Raw genomic sequence first — 16,614 nt, 5'->3', positions numbered from 1 at the left:
GGAATAGGGAATTAAGGCTTGAAATGTGCAGATTTCGACTTTGGGGTGAGAGAGCAATTTTGGTAAGGATGGTGTTGGGAGCATAACATTGTGCATGTAACAGCACTGAATTATGTATTTGAATGTGGTAAAAGGGGAAACTTAAGTTTGTATATATGGTACTAGAATAAAAATTTAAAAATCCATGGATCTGTACAATACAGTGAACCATAAGTTAAGCAATGGACACTAGGTAATAGTGTAATAAAATGTGCTATCATTAGTTGTAACAAATGTACCACACCATTGCACAATGTTAGTAGGGTGATACATGGGAATCCTATAGTTTATGTGTGATTGTTCTATAAACCCACAACTTCTCTAATGAATAAAAAAATCTCTGTAACAAAGAAAATGATTTATTGGGTAATGAGTGGAAGGTAACTTGAAGTCACAGGGTGAAGGCCCAGCAATGGCTCTGTCAGCAGGCTGGAATATGGAAGGGTTTGGATTTATGGTTCATTGCATATGGGGTTTGGAAAGATATTTGTGTGTGTGTGTGTGTGTGTGTGTGTGTGTGTGTATATATATATACATGTAACTTTACCAGCCAGGAAGAGGGGAGAGTACCTCCTGAAAATTTATGTGGACTTTTTTTTACCCTGGATTCTAGTAGGGCAATGACTGAGAATTAGCCATCATCCTACATTAGTTGTCAGAGAGATTATCTTCAGCAATTCAGGTTTTCTCGTGGTGAAGAAGAGAGTGAGAATTTGTGGTAAAAACCAAAATGGAAGATGGAAAATGGAGATAACCAGGAGCGAGATATTGGATGGGCTCCAGTGTAGTGCTGTGACTCTGTAGCGTCCCTGCGCACCATGAGCTCCCCATCAGGGCCTGGGAAATTGGACATTGCTGAGCGCGCTGTCCAGGAGGCATCCAGGGTGGAGATTCCTTGAGCTGGCAGCGGCTGCTGCAGCCGCCGTCGCCGCATGCTGGCCTGCTGCTGATTCTTAGAGGTACACTCTTCTTGTATTTATGAAGAACATGAGGAGCAAACATTGTTGGCTCTGGAAAGTTACTTGTAATTGGGCATGTTAAGAGGACTCTAGAGAGAAACTTAAAAGATGCAGGAAAACTTCAAATTGTGATTTAGAATTCCATAATGTTAGAAGAACCTTATGGTGACCTCATTTGTAAAGGGAGGTGATCCGGTGAGGATGCTGCAGCTGGAGGAGGTCAAGGGACTTGCCCGAGGTCCCAGAGCTGGTGGAGGTCAGAGAAAATAAGGATAGTAAGTTCATTTTTTTCAATTCAAGCTCACGGACCCTCTGAAACCCCTGGTTAAGAACCCTCCTTGCTGTAGAGGTTGGCCTGAAACAGGTTCATCTGATTTCTTTCCCTCCTACTTAAAAAGAGAACTGGGTTCCATTCTTCTAAGTCTCTCTTCCTGTGACCTGATTTTATTTATTAAATGGTTTTAGGATTAGGACTCCAGGTCTAAATTTTTTGGCATTCCATTCTATGATTCCATGGAATCAATCCTTTGATATTTTTGAAGCACCTTGACATATTATCTCATTTGATTTTCACAAAAAGCCCTTTGACCTGAGCAGAGCATGGTTCTCACACAGCCGTGTTAAGAATTGAAAGGTGGAGGAGGAGGTTTGCCCCACTCCCCACAGCAGAACCATGGAAGGCCTGGGCCGAGAGCCCCGTGCTCCTGATGGCCGGGCCAGACTTCTCTCTGCTGCAAAACTGTTCAACTTGGGATAAAGGACCCAGAGTTCCAAGGCAGCAGAGTAGGAGGCTGCAGTGTCCCCTAGAAGCAGATGGACTGGGGCAGAGGAGCTCAGTTACAGTTCTTTTTTTTTTTTCTTTTTTAAAGATTTATTTATTTATTTAATTCCCCCCCCTCCCCTGGTTGTCTGTTCTTGGTGTCTATTTGCTGCGTCTTTGTCCGTTTCTGTTGTTGTCAGCGGCACGGGAAGTGTGGGCGGCGCGCCATTTCTGGGCAGGCTGCTCTTTCTTTTCACGCTGGGCGGGTTTCCTCACGGGCACACTCCTTGCGCGTGGGGCTCCTCCACGCGGGGGACACCCTTGCGTGGCACGGCACTCCTTGCGCGCATCAGCACTGCGCCTGGCCAGCTCCACACGGGTCAAGGAGGCCCGGGGTTTGAACCGTGTACCTCCCATATGGTAGACGGACGCCCTAACCACTGGGCCAAAGTCTGTTTCCCTCAGTTACAGTTCTAAAGGCAGAAGGGAAACGGAATTCTGTGTGTGGTGCCACTCCTGGGCAGGCTGTGCTTTTTTTTTTCCCCACGCAGGGCAGCTCTCCTTGTGGGGAGCACTCCTTGCGCGTGGGGCCTCCTACACGGGGGCGCCCCTGCATGGCACGGCACTCCTTGGGTGCGGCAGCACTGCATGTGGGCCAGCTCACCACATGGGTCAGGGGATCCTGGGGATCGAATCCTCGACCCTCCATATGGTAGGTGAATGCTCTATCAGTTGAGCTACAGCCGCTTCCCCAGATTCTGCATTGGAAGCCCTAAGGATGTTTTTTTGTCAAAGGCTATCCGACCCTCATCCATCAAATTCTGCACTGCAGCTGGAGAGTTTTTTCCTCTCCAAAAAGACTTGTAAGTCCAGGCGCTTTCTGCTGGTTATTCATTAACCAGCCAAGCTTTTGGCTTTGTTGAATAAGTTCTCGAAAGAGTCAGGGGGAATTTTATTTTTAAGATGGGGCTGTATTTTTAATTATTTCCAGTATTAACCAACATTTCTTCATAAGATCACTAGGGAGCTGACAGCTGGTTCCAGCCAGCCTCTTGGCCGCTTGCCTGGTGCTTCCTGAACCTTGTTGTGGCTGCACAGGTGTTTTTGTTACTGGGGCACTCGGGTGGGCTGGAGGACTCCATGCTGTTGCCTGTCTCCTAGGCGCTACCTGGGCAAGGAGGAGGACAGGGAAGGAGATCATCAGGGGGAAAAATGGACAGGTTTGTCTTTTGATTTTTTTTTTTTTCCTTAAAGAAGCAATTCATACTGATTTTAGAGAAGTCAGAAGACAGAGCCACTATCTGGCCTGTCTTTTTGAACTGTTATCCGCATTTCTTGTCCTTTAGAGATAGAAGGTAGAGACTATTGGACTATTCTTTTTTTTAATTATTATTTATTTATTTATTTATTTTTTATTGACTTTGTAATAATATTACATTAAAAATATATATGTGAGGTCCCATTCAACCCCACCCCCCCACCCCCCCTCTCCCCCCCCAACAACACTCGTTCCCATCATCATGACACATCCATTGGATTTGGTAAGTACATCTTTGGGCACCTCTGCACCTCATAGACAATGGTCCACATCATGGCCCATACTCTCCTCCATTCCATCCAGTGGGCCCTGTGAGGATCCACGATGTCCGGTGATCACCCCCGAGGCACCATCCAGGGCAGCTCCACGTCCCAAATACGCCCCCACCTCTCACCTCTTCCTGCCCTTCCCCATACCCATCGTCCACCATGTCCACTTTTCCCAATCCAATGCCACCTCTTCTATGTGGACATTGGATTGGTTGTGTCCATTGCACCTCTATGTCAAGAGGAGGCTCAGATTCCACATGGATGCTGGCTGCCATCCTCCCATTTTCAGTTGTAATCATTCTAGGCTCCATGGTGTGGTGATTGTCCTTCTTCAACTCCATCTTAGCTGAGTGTGGTAAGTCCAATAAATCAGATTGTAGGTGCTGGAGTCTGTTGAGGCTCAGGACCTGGCTATCACATTATCATGGACTATTCTTTAGGCACTCTTTAAAGGGTACAGATTTGGGAGCCAGAATCCTGCCTAGGTTCTTATCTGAGCTCTGCTCTTTGTAAACCTGAGCAAGTTATTCAGCTTTTTCGTGCTTCAGTTTCCAAAGGACTGTGAGAATTAAGGAGTTAATCGATGAAAGGTCCTTGGAAACAGGGCCTGGCACATGATAAGTGCTCTGTAAGAGTAAGCTATTACATCCCTCATCTTAACCTGCCTGTGGATCATTGGTCTCTTTTCCCTAAAGCAGAATGTACAATAATAGCTCCAGTTATTTGAATTCTTGGCTCTACTGGAGTTTTTCTTGTTTTCTCAGTGTTCAGTCACGGAGCATATATGGTGTCTTAGTTATGGGACTGTGTAGTGACGGAGAATTAATATAGGGCCTAGCCTTGCCCATGGCAGAGTTTCCTGAGAAGTGATGCCTTGGGTTTGTGATGTGTCCTGTTATGGACAGTGTTTGCCAGAGTGCTGTGGGTCTGTAGCTGTGGGCTTTCAAACACCAGTCCATGAATTGCTTTACTTGGAGGTCCCTGGCTTCCCCAGAGCAGCTGCTCTGGCTGAGCCTTTCATCCAAGGATCCCCATTCATTGGCCCTCATCCCCCCACCAGGGGGACAAGCCCTCGGTGTTTCCTTTCACTTACTGTTTGCCACTGGTCAAGCCTGTGCTGGTTATAGCATCGTCAGGGTTAGAATAGAAGGTAATGGTGCTTAGTAGTGATTCATCGGTGGAATTTACCAAGTTGTTTTTCTATGCCTTTCATTAGGCCCTGAGTGTGTCAATAAAAAGCCAGTTTTTCCAGGGATTGCAGGCTAATTTGGTACTTTGGACTACCCACAGGGCATTTTCCACTAGTGCCTGCCTTTTCTCTGGGCCCCTCCTCTAATGTTCTTTCACATTTCATTATATTCTCATAGTCCTCCTGTGTGAGGTATACAGCGTGGATATTGTTACTCCATCCACAGATGGAGAAACTAAGGCCCACAGGGGTTATGTGACTGATGTAAGAGGTGTAAAGAGCGTGGATTCCCAAAGGTGCTAGCGGCTGGCCTTTGCACTGGGCTGTTTGGCCTTTTTACCTCCTCAGGGTATTGGCTGCTCCCAAGCTGTTAGGGAGAAGGGGGTGTGGGCCTTTTGTTTTCAGGAACAAGAGGGTTCCCATCAAGGCACCCCTACACTGCCATCACGTTCTCTCTCGCACATACCCTTGTTACCTCCCACCTAGACCACAGCGCCCACTGTATTGACTGGCCTCCTTGGCTCCCGCCTTTTCTACTCCTGTCCATTTGGGATGACTCTTCCTAAAACTCTGCTCCTGTGTGAGTCACATGATGGCAAGCATCCTGCCTGCTTGCCTGCATGGGGAGTCATATTCAGAATCCACCAGCTGGTCGTCAGAAACCTTTTCCAACGTGCAGCCCCCTCATTCCTTTTCGTTCTCTCTCCCCCTTCAATGACTTTCTCATGGCCTTCCTTATTCACTCTTTACTCCCACTTTCTTGCCTCTTTTCCTTCTGTTTCTTGTTTTTGGAAGTTTCTTCCCCCTCCTCTCTCAAGCCAATGAATGAGATACTTAAAGCCCCTCTTGAATCTCACTTATTACAGCAAGTTTTCCCTGATTACATCAAGTCGCATTGGACTTAGCTGAATTCCTCTTACTCTTGTTGGCACCACTGGAATTCAGCATTCTGTGGTACCCTCACCCCCATTGTTTGTTTCTGCTGAATACCTCTTGCTTCTTCCACCAGGCTTTAAGGGCAGGTACCCACACCTGTAAGTTATACCACTTTTCCCCTCCATGATGGTGGAGTGCTGGGCCTTTTGGTAGGTGCTCAGTAAAATCTTGTTACCTTGGCTAGTTTTCCTATGGATGAAGTAAAGGGATTGAATTTGGCTGGCGGGGTTCTAGACTAAGGTGATGCATTTTGAGAGCCCTGAGATCTTGCTTCCTGCATACAGCAGAAGTGGTAGCCAGTACCTGGTATATAGTAGGTGTCCAAATGTTGAGATGTTGAAATGTTCGTCAAAGCTTTTGGATTGTTGTAGTTCCCATGGCATGGTGGGGAAAGCAGTGGACTCCACTTAGCTATGTAACCTTGGTCAACTTGCTCTCTTTCTTTGCCTCGGTTCCCTGTCTGTTAAATGGAGATGATTGGTCCTGTTCCACCTGCCTCTTGAGTATTGTGCAGATGGAATGGTAGTGATAATAGCTAACATTTTATTATATAAGGCAAGCATTGTTCTAAAAACACATTTCACATGTCAACTCATTAATAGTTTAAACTTCATAATCCTATCAAGTATATATTTTAGTCTTGCCTATGAGAAACCGAGATCCAGAGAGATCTATTAACTTGCCAAAGGTTACAGAGCTAGAAGGCAGCAGCTGGATCCAGAGCCAGAACATCTAGTTCCAGAGTACATACTCTTAACCACTTTGGAGTGCTGTAAGATGGTATGAAAGTGCATTGGAAGCTTAGAGAGTCTCTTGCTGTTTGGAGTCACATTTGAGTACATCTTGCATGCATAATGGCTGTCTCCTGGGGAGTTTGCCAGGGTTTGGACCACATATGAGTTGAGACCAGGAATGCATTCATCAGCTCTTGGCTTATTAGGGTCTTTGGTCATCAGAGTGACATGTTGGATTTGCTACAGACATTTCAAATACCCCAGGCTTCTATGCCTTTCCAGTGACTTGTTGCTGATATTTTCCCCTAGACTAGATCAGGTTCCTCTGTTATTGGCCCTTTTAGCCGTGTTCTGTGTCTTGTAGGGTTTACCTCTGCTGTAATAAGTCTGTAATGTCGTTCTCCCCAATAGAAGGTTGCCGTATGAGTAACTGCAAGGGCAGGGGGTGGAGGATCTTTTGCTCACTACCATGTACCCTACTGCTAAGTGCAGCATCTGGCTAGGGTGTCCACATCTAGAAGATTATAATATCATTATAATAAAGGACCATTATAATAAAGGACCTAATCTTCATAATGTTGCTTTGAATATTAAATGACTTCAGTATTTGTAAAGCTCTTACAATAGTTCCTGGTATATAGCAAGCACTACATACAAATATTTGCTAAAGAAAACTCTAGGTGTCTTCAGTGATCCCAATGCATCCCTTACAATCCAGGTGAGTTCTTTTCAGTTTAATGTTTAGAGAAAAGATATACCACATGGTACTCTTTGGAAGGGGGACTTGTGAAGCCCTCCACCCTCCACTCATGCTGCCCAAGCATTTGGGAGTTCCTGGTGCCTGCGTCAGGTCTGCTTTGCTCTGCAAGAGTTCAGCTGGGATACCGGCTTGGAAGGCCCCTTCAACCTGAGAGCAGTGGTCAGGGAACAGCCTGGCTTGGGTGGGGGGGCTGCTTTCTGATGGCTCCTGTTCCAGCTACTCATATCCAGGCCTTGATTTGCATCTCCTTTCTAGTACTGCAGTCTCTTTACTGATTGAGCGCGCCCCCCTTCTTGCCCCCATCTTTGTAGCCTTGCCTCTGTACTCTGTCTGGGGGGAAGTTAAAGTGGGGCTACCAGTTCTTATTTGGATTTCTGCAGTTAATTAAGAGGTACTATAAAATTCTTGAAAATTTTCCAATTAAAGCTTATATTAAAAAATAATATATACTATTCAAAATGACCAGGCAGCAGGAGCGATGTGCCAAAAGCAAAGGGAGATGTGGCTTTGAGAGGGGAGGGACACTACAGAGAAGGTCTGAGACTTTGTTTATAGGGTTATGCATGTTCTGGATTGGGGATTTGCACAGATTTCCCATGGTTCATACACCTCTTTCCTTCTGGTTAAAAAGGGTTTTCTGGATACAGGGTATTCTCATTCTTTGAAATGACTTTTTCCCCTCATTTTAATGTTCACTTAAACAGAGTTAAAGTGGAAAAACATTCACACTTCCCCATAAGCCTTTTAATAAAAGAAAAGAAAGAGCATGGCAATGGATTCATAATGGAAATGCCATTATGCCATGACTCCAGGGAATATGATTGGACCGTGGTGCTTGGAAAAAGATGTGCCAGTCTCCCCTTTGGGAATGAGCATCTATTCAGCTGAAGCTGTACTTTGATGAAAATATGTTTTGGCAGTGTGTGTCGGAAACCTCTTTAAAACCAATCTCACGGTTTTACGGTGAAGTCTGTAAAGCTTTGAGAATAAAATCTTCAGTTGCTAGAACCTCTCTATCAAAAACCAGTTGGAGACAGTATTATTGAAAGGCATATCTGGTATTTGCACACAGAATACAAAGAATTTCATGCTAATAGTTATAATATAGTTGGCAATTCTAGATGGCAAGTCTATCAAGTTTGCTAAGTAGAACAAAAGCACAAATGTGCTAAGGGGAGATTCTTATTTACATATACACAGAGCATGGGCCTATAAGCTGTCCCTCATGACTGACTGAGCTTTGAATGGAAGAAAAACCACATATTACATGGATGGTATATGTCTGTTGAATATATACCATTTGATATGGTCCATTGGGCTATTAAATCTCAGTCCAGTGCCTGGCACATAGCAAGCTTCCAATAAGTATTTGAGGGACTAAGGCACAAACAGTGACACATATGTATCCTACTTCTTAAAAATGGGAAATCTTTGATACTTTTGTCGGGGCTTTTTTTTCCCCCATAGAGTTGTCTTTTATTGGTCATCAACATCACAAGGGATATAAGCACTAAGCAAAAAGCAGAGGACTCTGCTTGCCGTGTTCACAATTAATAATCAGCCAGGTCTTTTAGCCTGCCTCTTCCCACAGTGCTTCAGCCGACTCCAGGTCCATAATCACAGAAGAGGATAGCTGTTGAGGTGTCACCGCTCTGCTCCAGCAACAAGCTGGTATCTTCAGACTTGTTAACACTGTGTGGAAACTCAGGGGAAAGCAGGACCTGAGGATCCCACCTTTTAACACCTGGTCATGAACCCTGGGAGTCCTCACCCCCCCCTCCCCGAAAGACCAGTCATCCTGGAATCTTCATTCTGTACATAGTTTCAATAAAACTGTTTCTTGGCCCTGGCAAGGTACTTCTGAAAAGTCCCATTCTGCTAGCTTCTGGCAACATGCCCAATAAAGGTGTCGGCCCACACCTGAGAAACAGCAGATACAGCGGAAACTGTCTTTTCCCTAAATGTTGCAGACCAGTTACAGCAAACAGAATGGCCACCATCAAGGAAAATTGTCACTCTGGGCTCCTTTTTGGCCAGAGTAGCTTTGTGGAAGCATCTGCAGCTTCGACGAGAGCCACCCTTTTTAAAAAATAAGTTTTTGAGATGAAATTCATAACATTCCTTGTTTTACAGTGTACAGTTCAGTGGCATTTAGTACATTTGCAGTGTTGTGCTACCACCAACCATCTGTATTTCCAAAATGTTTTCATTACCCCCAAAGGAGACCTGTGACCCATTAAACAGTCACTCCCCTTTGTCCCCACCACTCCCTTCCCTCAGATCCTGGCAACTGCCAATCTTCTGGTCTGTACAGATTTCCCTTCTCTGGATATTTTGTGTAAGTGGAATCTTACAATATGTGATCTTTTGTGTCTGTCATCTTTCACTTAGCAGAAGTTTTTGAAGTTCATCCATGTTGTAGCATTCCTTTTTATGGCTGAATAATATTTCACTGTATGACTGTGCCACAATATGTTTATCCATTCTTCTCTCGATAGACATTTGGGTTGTTTCCACTTGTGGCTATTGTGAAAAATTCTGCTGTAAACATTCCTGTAAAAGTGTTTGAGTGCCTATGTTCAATTCTTTCAGATACACACCTAGGAGAGGAACTGCTTGGTCAAGTGGTAGTTCTATGTTTAGTTATTTTTTGAGGAACAGACATATTCTTTTCCACAGCACCTGCACCATTTTACGGTCTCCCTTATAATGCAGGCAGGTTTCAATTTTTCTATATTCTTGTCAACACTTACTGTCTTTTTTATTTCATTTTTAAAATTTCTAGTTATCCCAGTGTGTATGAAGTTACTGGTATCTCTTGGATTTGGTTTGTATTTCAGGGCTTTATTTTTAAGTTAACGCCAAGGAAGAACCACATTTCTATTTTTTTTTTTTTTTCTCGAGGGCAGACTTCCTGAAGGAGGTGACGGTAAAGTGAGTATTGAGTGATAGGGAGGAAGGTGATTTGGTGATGACAGTTTTCATTTAGGGAATGCCTCTCCTGTGTCCAGTTGTATAGTTCCTTTTCCACTCATTATGTTTAGTCAAACTACCCTGCTTTTCTTGTGAGAAAATGGAGGCCTAGAGAGGCTAAATGACATGCTTATGACGACACAGCCAAGTGGCAGCCTTGGAGTTCAGTTCAGGGCTGCCCCTCTGACTCCAAGGCTCACGCTCTTCCTCTGGGGAGTTTGAAACTTGTGAGTAGAAAAAAGAAGTAAAAGGTGATGTCTCTTTCAAATATTTTAGTCAGAAGCAATGACTTCACAGACTGGGGTGTGAAAGGACTGTTCTCTGGTGGTTGTGTGGAGTCGGTGGGCACCTGCTGATGAATCCTTGAACGAGGGCCCCGACTTGGAGGCATTCTTAGACAGGAGGCCTTAGTGCCCGCAGTGGTTGGATTTAGTGGAGAGTGCTTACTTCAGCTTGTGGGACTCTTTCTTGTCCCAGTGACTTTAAGTAGATGCTTTGTGATAATGTTGAACATGGGGTTGATGCACACAGGTTAAGTCCCAACTACAGTGATTTCTGGTGAGTGCCTTCCAATAGATAAGAGCTTGTTCTTTGCAAACGTTTGTGGAACTGGGTTGAAAGGAAGTTCCTGGGGGAAAAAATCATACTGAATCCTATTTTAGCTGCATGGGAACCTGATATTTAAAAAAAAGTCCTCTGGTGAATCCTGTTATATATAACACTTTGATGTATCTTTCAGGTAAATATTATTTTCCTGTATTAAGTGTGTTCAGAGTGAGGTACACCGGCTTTGGGATTTTACTTAAATGTCGTTGTTACTCTAATTCAATTAGCTTACCAATAGAGAGATCACATCATGTATTCTAACAGTGTTTATCAGACCCCTGTGGTAATTGACACTGGGGGTGAAGAAAGAAGTGAGGCTTAAAGGACCTTACAGTCTAGCGGGGGCGGGGGGGAACAGGTATGCAAATTGGTAAAGACCACGCAGGCACACTCGCTGGGCGTGCATTCTGGGGCCTGGCAGCGCACTGGGGGAGTTCAGAGATGGCTTCATGATGGTGACTCCAAGGATGTGGTTCTGGAATGCTCTCAAGGACATGTAGAGTGTGGAGCTGTTGTGGGCCAGCATATTGTAGAGGGCCTGAGGGGTGAAGAAGCAGTGCTTGGGAAAGGAATGGCAGGTGCCTCTGCGTGGCTGGAGCAGAGGTGCAGGCTAGGGCATGGCAGGGGATGGGTCCAGGATGGTAGGGGGTGGGGGCAGTCAGTCACAGAAAGCCTTGCTTACCGAGCCTCCTGGGGATGGACTGCATTTATAGGCACCTTGGAACAGTTGAAAGGATTTAAACAAAGCCTTAACCTACTGGATGGGACATGGGAGAGAGTGGGCTATGATGTGGACCATTGACCATGAGGTGCAGCGGTGCCCAGAGATGTACTCACCAAATGCAATGAATGTCTCATGATGATGGAGGAGATTGTTGCTGTGGGAGGAGGAGTGGGGCAAAGGGGGTGGGGAGTATAAGGGGACCTAATATTTTTTGAATGTAATATTAAAAAAATAAAGACAAAAAAAAAAACCCCACACACAAATAAAAAAAAAAAAAAAGCCTTAAGGGGATGAAACTTGTTAAAAGGATTGCTCTGGAGAGAGAATTGCAGTGGGCAAGAGTGAAGGTGGGACAGCCAATTAAATGGCTGTTGATATTACTGTCTACTTAAAATACCAGAAAACTGTCTACTCCTTACCTGTACCAGCCGTATTTGATAATACCGCCTTCTATCTGTGTAATGCTTGTGGATTTATGTAGACAGGATTTTTTTATTCCTTTATTAAGAAATATCAAAAGTTAGTTACATATCCACACACAGTTTTACACGGTTTTGCAAGTGCAGGGGAATGTAGAGATGCCATCAGTGTACATTTGTGAACATAAAGGTAGCTTACCAAAAGGGTTGAACTGTTTAACAGGGATCTGTAACAATTTCTTCTAAGACATAAGCAGAATATATTAAGTTACTTGAGTTTTAGCAAGTTATAAATCTTAAATATTTGTCCTCTTCTCTCTCTGAAAAAGCAACTGTTTGTAGGAAGCACATTTGAATCCCACTCCCCATTGTTTGTTTTCCCTAAGGTTGCCTTGAAAGTCACTCTAGAATTGGAGAACATGGGTTACCATATTACACATGGGAGAACCCATGCACTGTTACTTTATTTAAGGTTGAATGAAAAAGAAGGAATTTAGCTTGTAAATAAACACAAGTTTGTTCTGGTTCATGGGGGAGTAGGTTTCTGAAGAGATTGTCAAGCAACATGAGGAAGAGCCAGTTTCTTGAGACAAGGGCTTCCCCCAGCAGTGGTCTTGCATAGGGTAACTGTAGAACTTGACTGGCCAATGTCAGTGAATGCTATGGTGCTCTGGACACGCCACTGTTCTCCACTCTTTGTTGGGGCCACACGTTCTGTGTCATATGTATCCAAATAAATAATTTCAGCCCCATTAGGCTCTTCCAACTTCAGCTCCAGCGGCACGCGTGCACCACCAATGGAAATATTCTTGACCTGAAGTATGAGGTCTTAATCTTCACCTCGACCTTATGAAAAGAGCCTTGAGCTGCCTTTGGTCTGGTTCTTGGCACTATTTCTACTGTTCTACCTTGTGCCAGGAGGATGGTGGGAGATGTGGAGGCTGAGGAGGGGAGGTAGTAGGCTAGGAGCTGATGTCAGCCCTGGCTTTTATATATTTTTAACTTTTAATTTTGAAATACTTTCAAACTTACAGTTGCAAAAATAAATACATACCCCATATAGAGAAGTCCAGCATCCCCCCATCTAAGATACCCAGATCCACCAACTCCAACACCTTGCCACATTTGCTATATCCATCCATTTATCAATCCACTGTGTGAACAAATGAGTCTAGGTTGTATACATTATCTTCCTTGAACACTTAATAATGCCATGTACATTTCCTAAGCATAAGGATATTCACTTATGTAACCATCTTAATGCAGTGATCACTTTCAAGCATTTTAACATTAATGTAAAGCTTACAGTCTATATTCTGACTTTTTCCACATGTCCCAATAATGTCTCTTTGAGCCTTTTCTCCTTCCTTAATAGATCCTGTCTAGGATCTTATGCTGTACTTAATGGTCATTGCCTTTTTTTTTTTTTAATTTTATTTTTAAAGAGGTTTCGATTACAGAAAAGTTATATAGAAAGTATAATGAATTCCCATATGCCCCCATCTTATCTTTTTTTAAAATCATTTTTTCAAATTAAGGAAGCTGTAGATTTACAGAAAAATCATGGAAAAAATACGAAGTTCCCACATACCCACCCCCATTATTAACACTTTGCATTAGTGTGATGTCTTGTTATAGTTGGCAGACCATTATAATTGTACCATTACCTGTAGTCCATATTTTATATTAGGGTTCACTGCTAGTATTGTACAGTAACTGTTTTTTAAAAAAATATTCTAGTAAACTATATATAACCTAAAACTTCCCCTTTAAACTGTATTGAAGGATATAACTTCCCCTTTTAACCATATTGAAAGATACAATTCAGTGTGTTAATTACATTCCATGTTAAATTTATCAGATGTCATTCCTTTGCACAGCTGAATAATATTCCATTGTATGTGAATACCACACTGTTTTTCCACTCATCAGTTAATGGACACTTGCGTTTCTTCCATCATTTGACAATGGTGAATAATGCCACTATGAACATGGGTGTGCAAATACTTGTTTGAGTTCTGGCTTTCAGTTCTTTTGGGTATTTTTATAGAAGTGGGACTGTCAGGTCATATGATAATTATATAATTAGTTTTCCAAGGAATTGCCAAATTGTCTCCGCTGTAGCTGCACCATTTTACATTCCCACTGGCAGTGATTGAGTGTTCCTGTTGCTCCACATCTTCTCCAGCATTTGTTTCCATGTTTTTAATCTTAGCCATTCTATTAGGTGTGACATGGTATCTCATTGTGGTTTTGATTTATATTTCCTTAATGGTTAATGATGTTGAGAATCTTTTCATGTGCTTTCTGGCCATTTTTGTATCTCCTTGGGAGAGATGTCTATTCAAATCTTTTGTCCATTTTTAAACTCTGTTTTTGTCTTTGTTGAGTTAGATTTCTTTATATATTCTGGATATTAAACTCTTATCGGATATGTACTTTTCAAATGTTTTCTCCCATTTTGTAGTTTGTCATTTTACTTTCATGATGAAGTCCTTTGAGGAGAAAAAGCTTTTAATTTTGATGAGGTCTCATTTTTCTGTTTTTCTTTTGTTGCTTTTGCCTTGGATGTAAAGTCTAAGAAACCATCACCTAACACAAGGTCCTGGAGATGCTTCCCTCTGTTTCCTTTTAGGAGTTTGACAGTTCTAGCTCTTTTATTTAGATTTTTGTTCTTTGGGTATATGATGTGAATATGCAGCTTCATTCTTTTGCATATGGATTCGGTTTTCCCAGCACCATTTGTTGAAGAGATTATTCATTCCTCATTGAGTGGATATGACACACAAAAAAATCATTTGGCCATAGATGTGAAGATTGAATTCTGAGATCTCAACTCAGTCCTTCTGCCCTTGGCCACTCTATGTTGTTCTGATTATTTTGGCTTTGTAGTAAGTTTTAAAACTGAAGTGTGATTCTTCCAACTTCTTTCTTGGTTGGCAATTGTGATTTTTTGCACTTTAAATGTTTCATCCTGCCCTGTTGCCTCCATGGTTTCTGATGAGAAATTAGCGCTTAATTAGCTGTTCTGTGAGGCTGTGGCATGCCCTCTTTCATGACCCCTAAAGTCCTGAGCTTCCCATCACCCACTCCCTGTGCTGTGCCCTTTCTGCCCTGCTGGACTCGTGGCCTCCCTGTAGCCTGCATGCTGGCTGTGGGCAATGTTTTCATATGTCCCTTAAAACAGTCTTAGCTCATCTGTCATCTCAGTTTTTTACACAGTCACTAGCAGAGCCAGGACTTGAAGCCCCTTTGGCCGGCCCCAAGCCCAGTGCCTTGGCTCCCCTACCACACCTCTGGCTCTGTGGAAGAGCCAACACTACGCCGAAGGAAAAGGCGGGTGCTTCAGTGTGTGTTCACACAGTGTGGACTTGGGAAGATGAGTAGTGTACCAGAAAAGTTAATGATTCAGGAGTCAAATACCAAATAGTTTAAAAACAAACCCAAAATAAAAACGGGGCTGCCTAAGCAGAAAGCAGGATGGTGGAGGGGATAGCACATGGGGCTGCCTTCCTGGCCCTGCACAGCCATCAGCCAACTGCACTGTCGGTCTTAGGCGTGTCTTTGCCCTCATTTGTAAAAACAGGCATGTCGTGAGTACAAACGATCCTGTCACCTGGAGAGAGAGAACTCCTGGGAAAGAAAGGCTTCGCAGAGGAGGGACCCACAGTAGGCCTAGAGGAATTTGAAAAGCCAAGGGGAACTAGCAGGGTAGGCGACCCCAAAAAGAGGCAGCCCCTTACACTGGCACAAAGCATCCTCCCAGCCCCAGGCTAGGCAGGGATTTTCTTCTTTTATCATGCGATGGAATTGAGGCTCAGATGGGAGGTGGGATGTTGAAGTTAAGACAGCTTTCTTAGAGGAGGGCTGGGGGTCGCCCCAGGAGACTGTGGCCTAAAGAGCAGCCCTGACACCTCCACTGCCCAGGTCTGCTTCCTTAGACGTGACCTGTGGGTGCCTCACTCCAGTCTGCCGGCCCCAGCAATGCAGCGTGCTGCTGCCCTGGGGAGCGAGCTGTCTTCTTCCTGCTGCCCCCGTCTTTCGCCATTTCCCACCTTCAGTGAGGCAGGAAAGGGTTTTGGAAAACAGACTCCAGAAACCTAACCTGGACATGCTTCCGGCGTCCTGGTGGAGGGAGGACGGTTTGTGGGAAGGAAGCCCTGTGATCCGGGGCCTGTCTCAAGCAGACCTGGCCGTCAGCCTCACCCGAGTCTCTTCTGCATTTAGACTCGGTCAGAGTGCTCCCTGGAGAAGAATAACGCTGACTGTGAAGGTTGTGGAGCAGGCCAATTTTAGATACTCCACTCTTTCTCAAAAAGCAAATCGGGATGGACAGCACTGCTCAGGATCCTTTGTTCCTTCTCTCTATGTCATAAAAGTTAGAGTGGGTTACTTAGATATTTAAGAAATGTAGCAAACAATACTTACAGCATTCTCTTTGGAGAATACAGTGATGTTTCTAGCACCATACCTTCTTAAGTGTGCCGTTTGCTAGAAGCTAGATAATTTAAAGAAGGATATACTTGGCTAACCCAACATTAAATTGTGGAGCTGAGTCAAGACTGTTCCCTGCTCTCCTGGCTGTAGGCCACTCTGGGGACAGCGTCTAGTTAAGTATCTCATTTAAAATATTTGTACCTATTAGGAAATATCCAAACAAACTAAAAGACTTTACTGGTAAGATCCCCTCTGGCTGATTCTATTTTCTTTTAAAAATTTTCTACAAAGCCCTGGAAGAAGTACTTGAAAAGGAGTAGGAGTGTCGTTCAGTGATAAATCACATTGCCGGACTTGAACAATTTGCATTGCTCTGTGTTGGTGGGTTTTCCCCCTTTAACACACCCTCTCTTAGAGGGGAGCAAACGTGCAGATGCTTTAGCTCGGGCTCAAGGGAACTGATTCTTGTCATTGAACCTCTCTGAATCTCT

General features: G+C 43.8%; 1 protein-coding gene and 1 non-coding gene across 2 annotated transcripts in view; one reads left to right on the top strand and one right to left on the bottom strand.

The window, feature by feature from the left end:
* The window catches only part of MYO5B (myosin VB), a 373,786-nt gene that overhangs the window by 66,938 nt on the left and 290,234 nt on the right, over positions 1-16,614 (top strand). The window lies entirely within an intron of this gene.
* Positions 8,909-9,043, bottom strand: LOC111764841 (small nucleolar RNA SNORA16B/SNORA16A family). Its single transcript, XR_002797348.1, has one exon. It is a non-coding gene; the product is annotated as a small nucleolar RNA SNORA16B/SNORA16A family (small nucleolar RNA).

This window comes from Dasypus novemcinctus, chromosome 16 (assembly GCF_030445035.2).
Source record: "Dasypus novemcinctus isolate mDasNov1 chromosome 16, mDasNov1.1.hap2, whole genome shotgun sequence".
Taxonomy (NCBI): domain Eukaryota; kingdom Metazoa; phylum Chordata; class Mammalia; order Cingulata; family Dasypodidae; genus Dasypus; species Dasypus novemcinctus.
The sequence above is the reverse complement of the archived record's forward strand: the minus strand, read 5'-3'. Positions and strand labels throughout refer to the sequence as shown.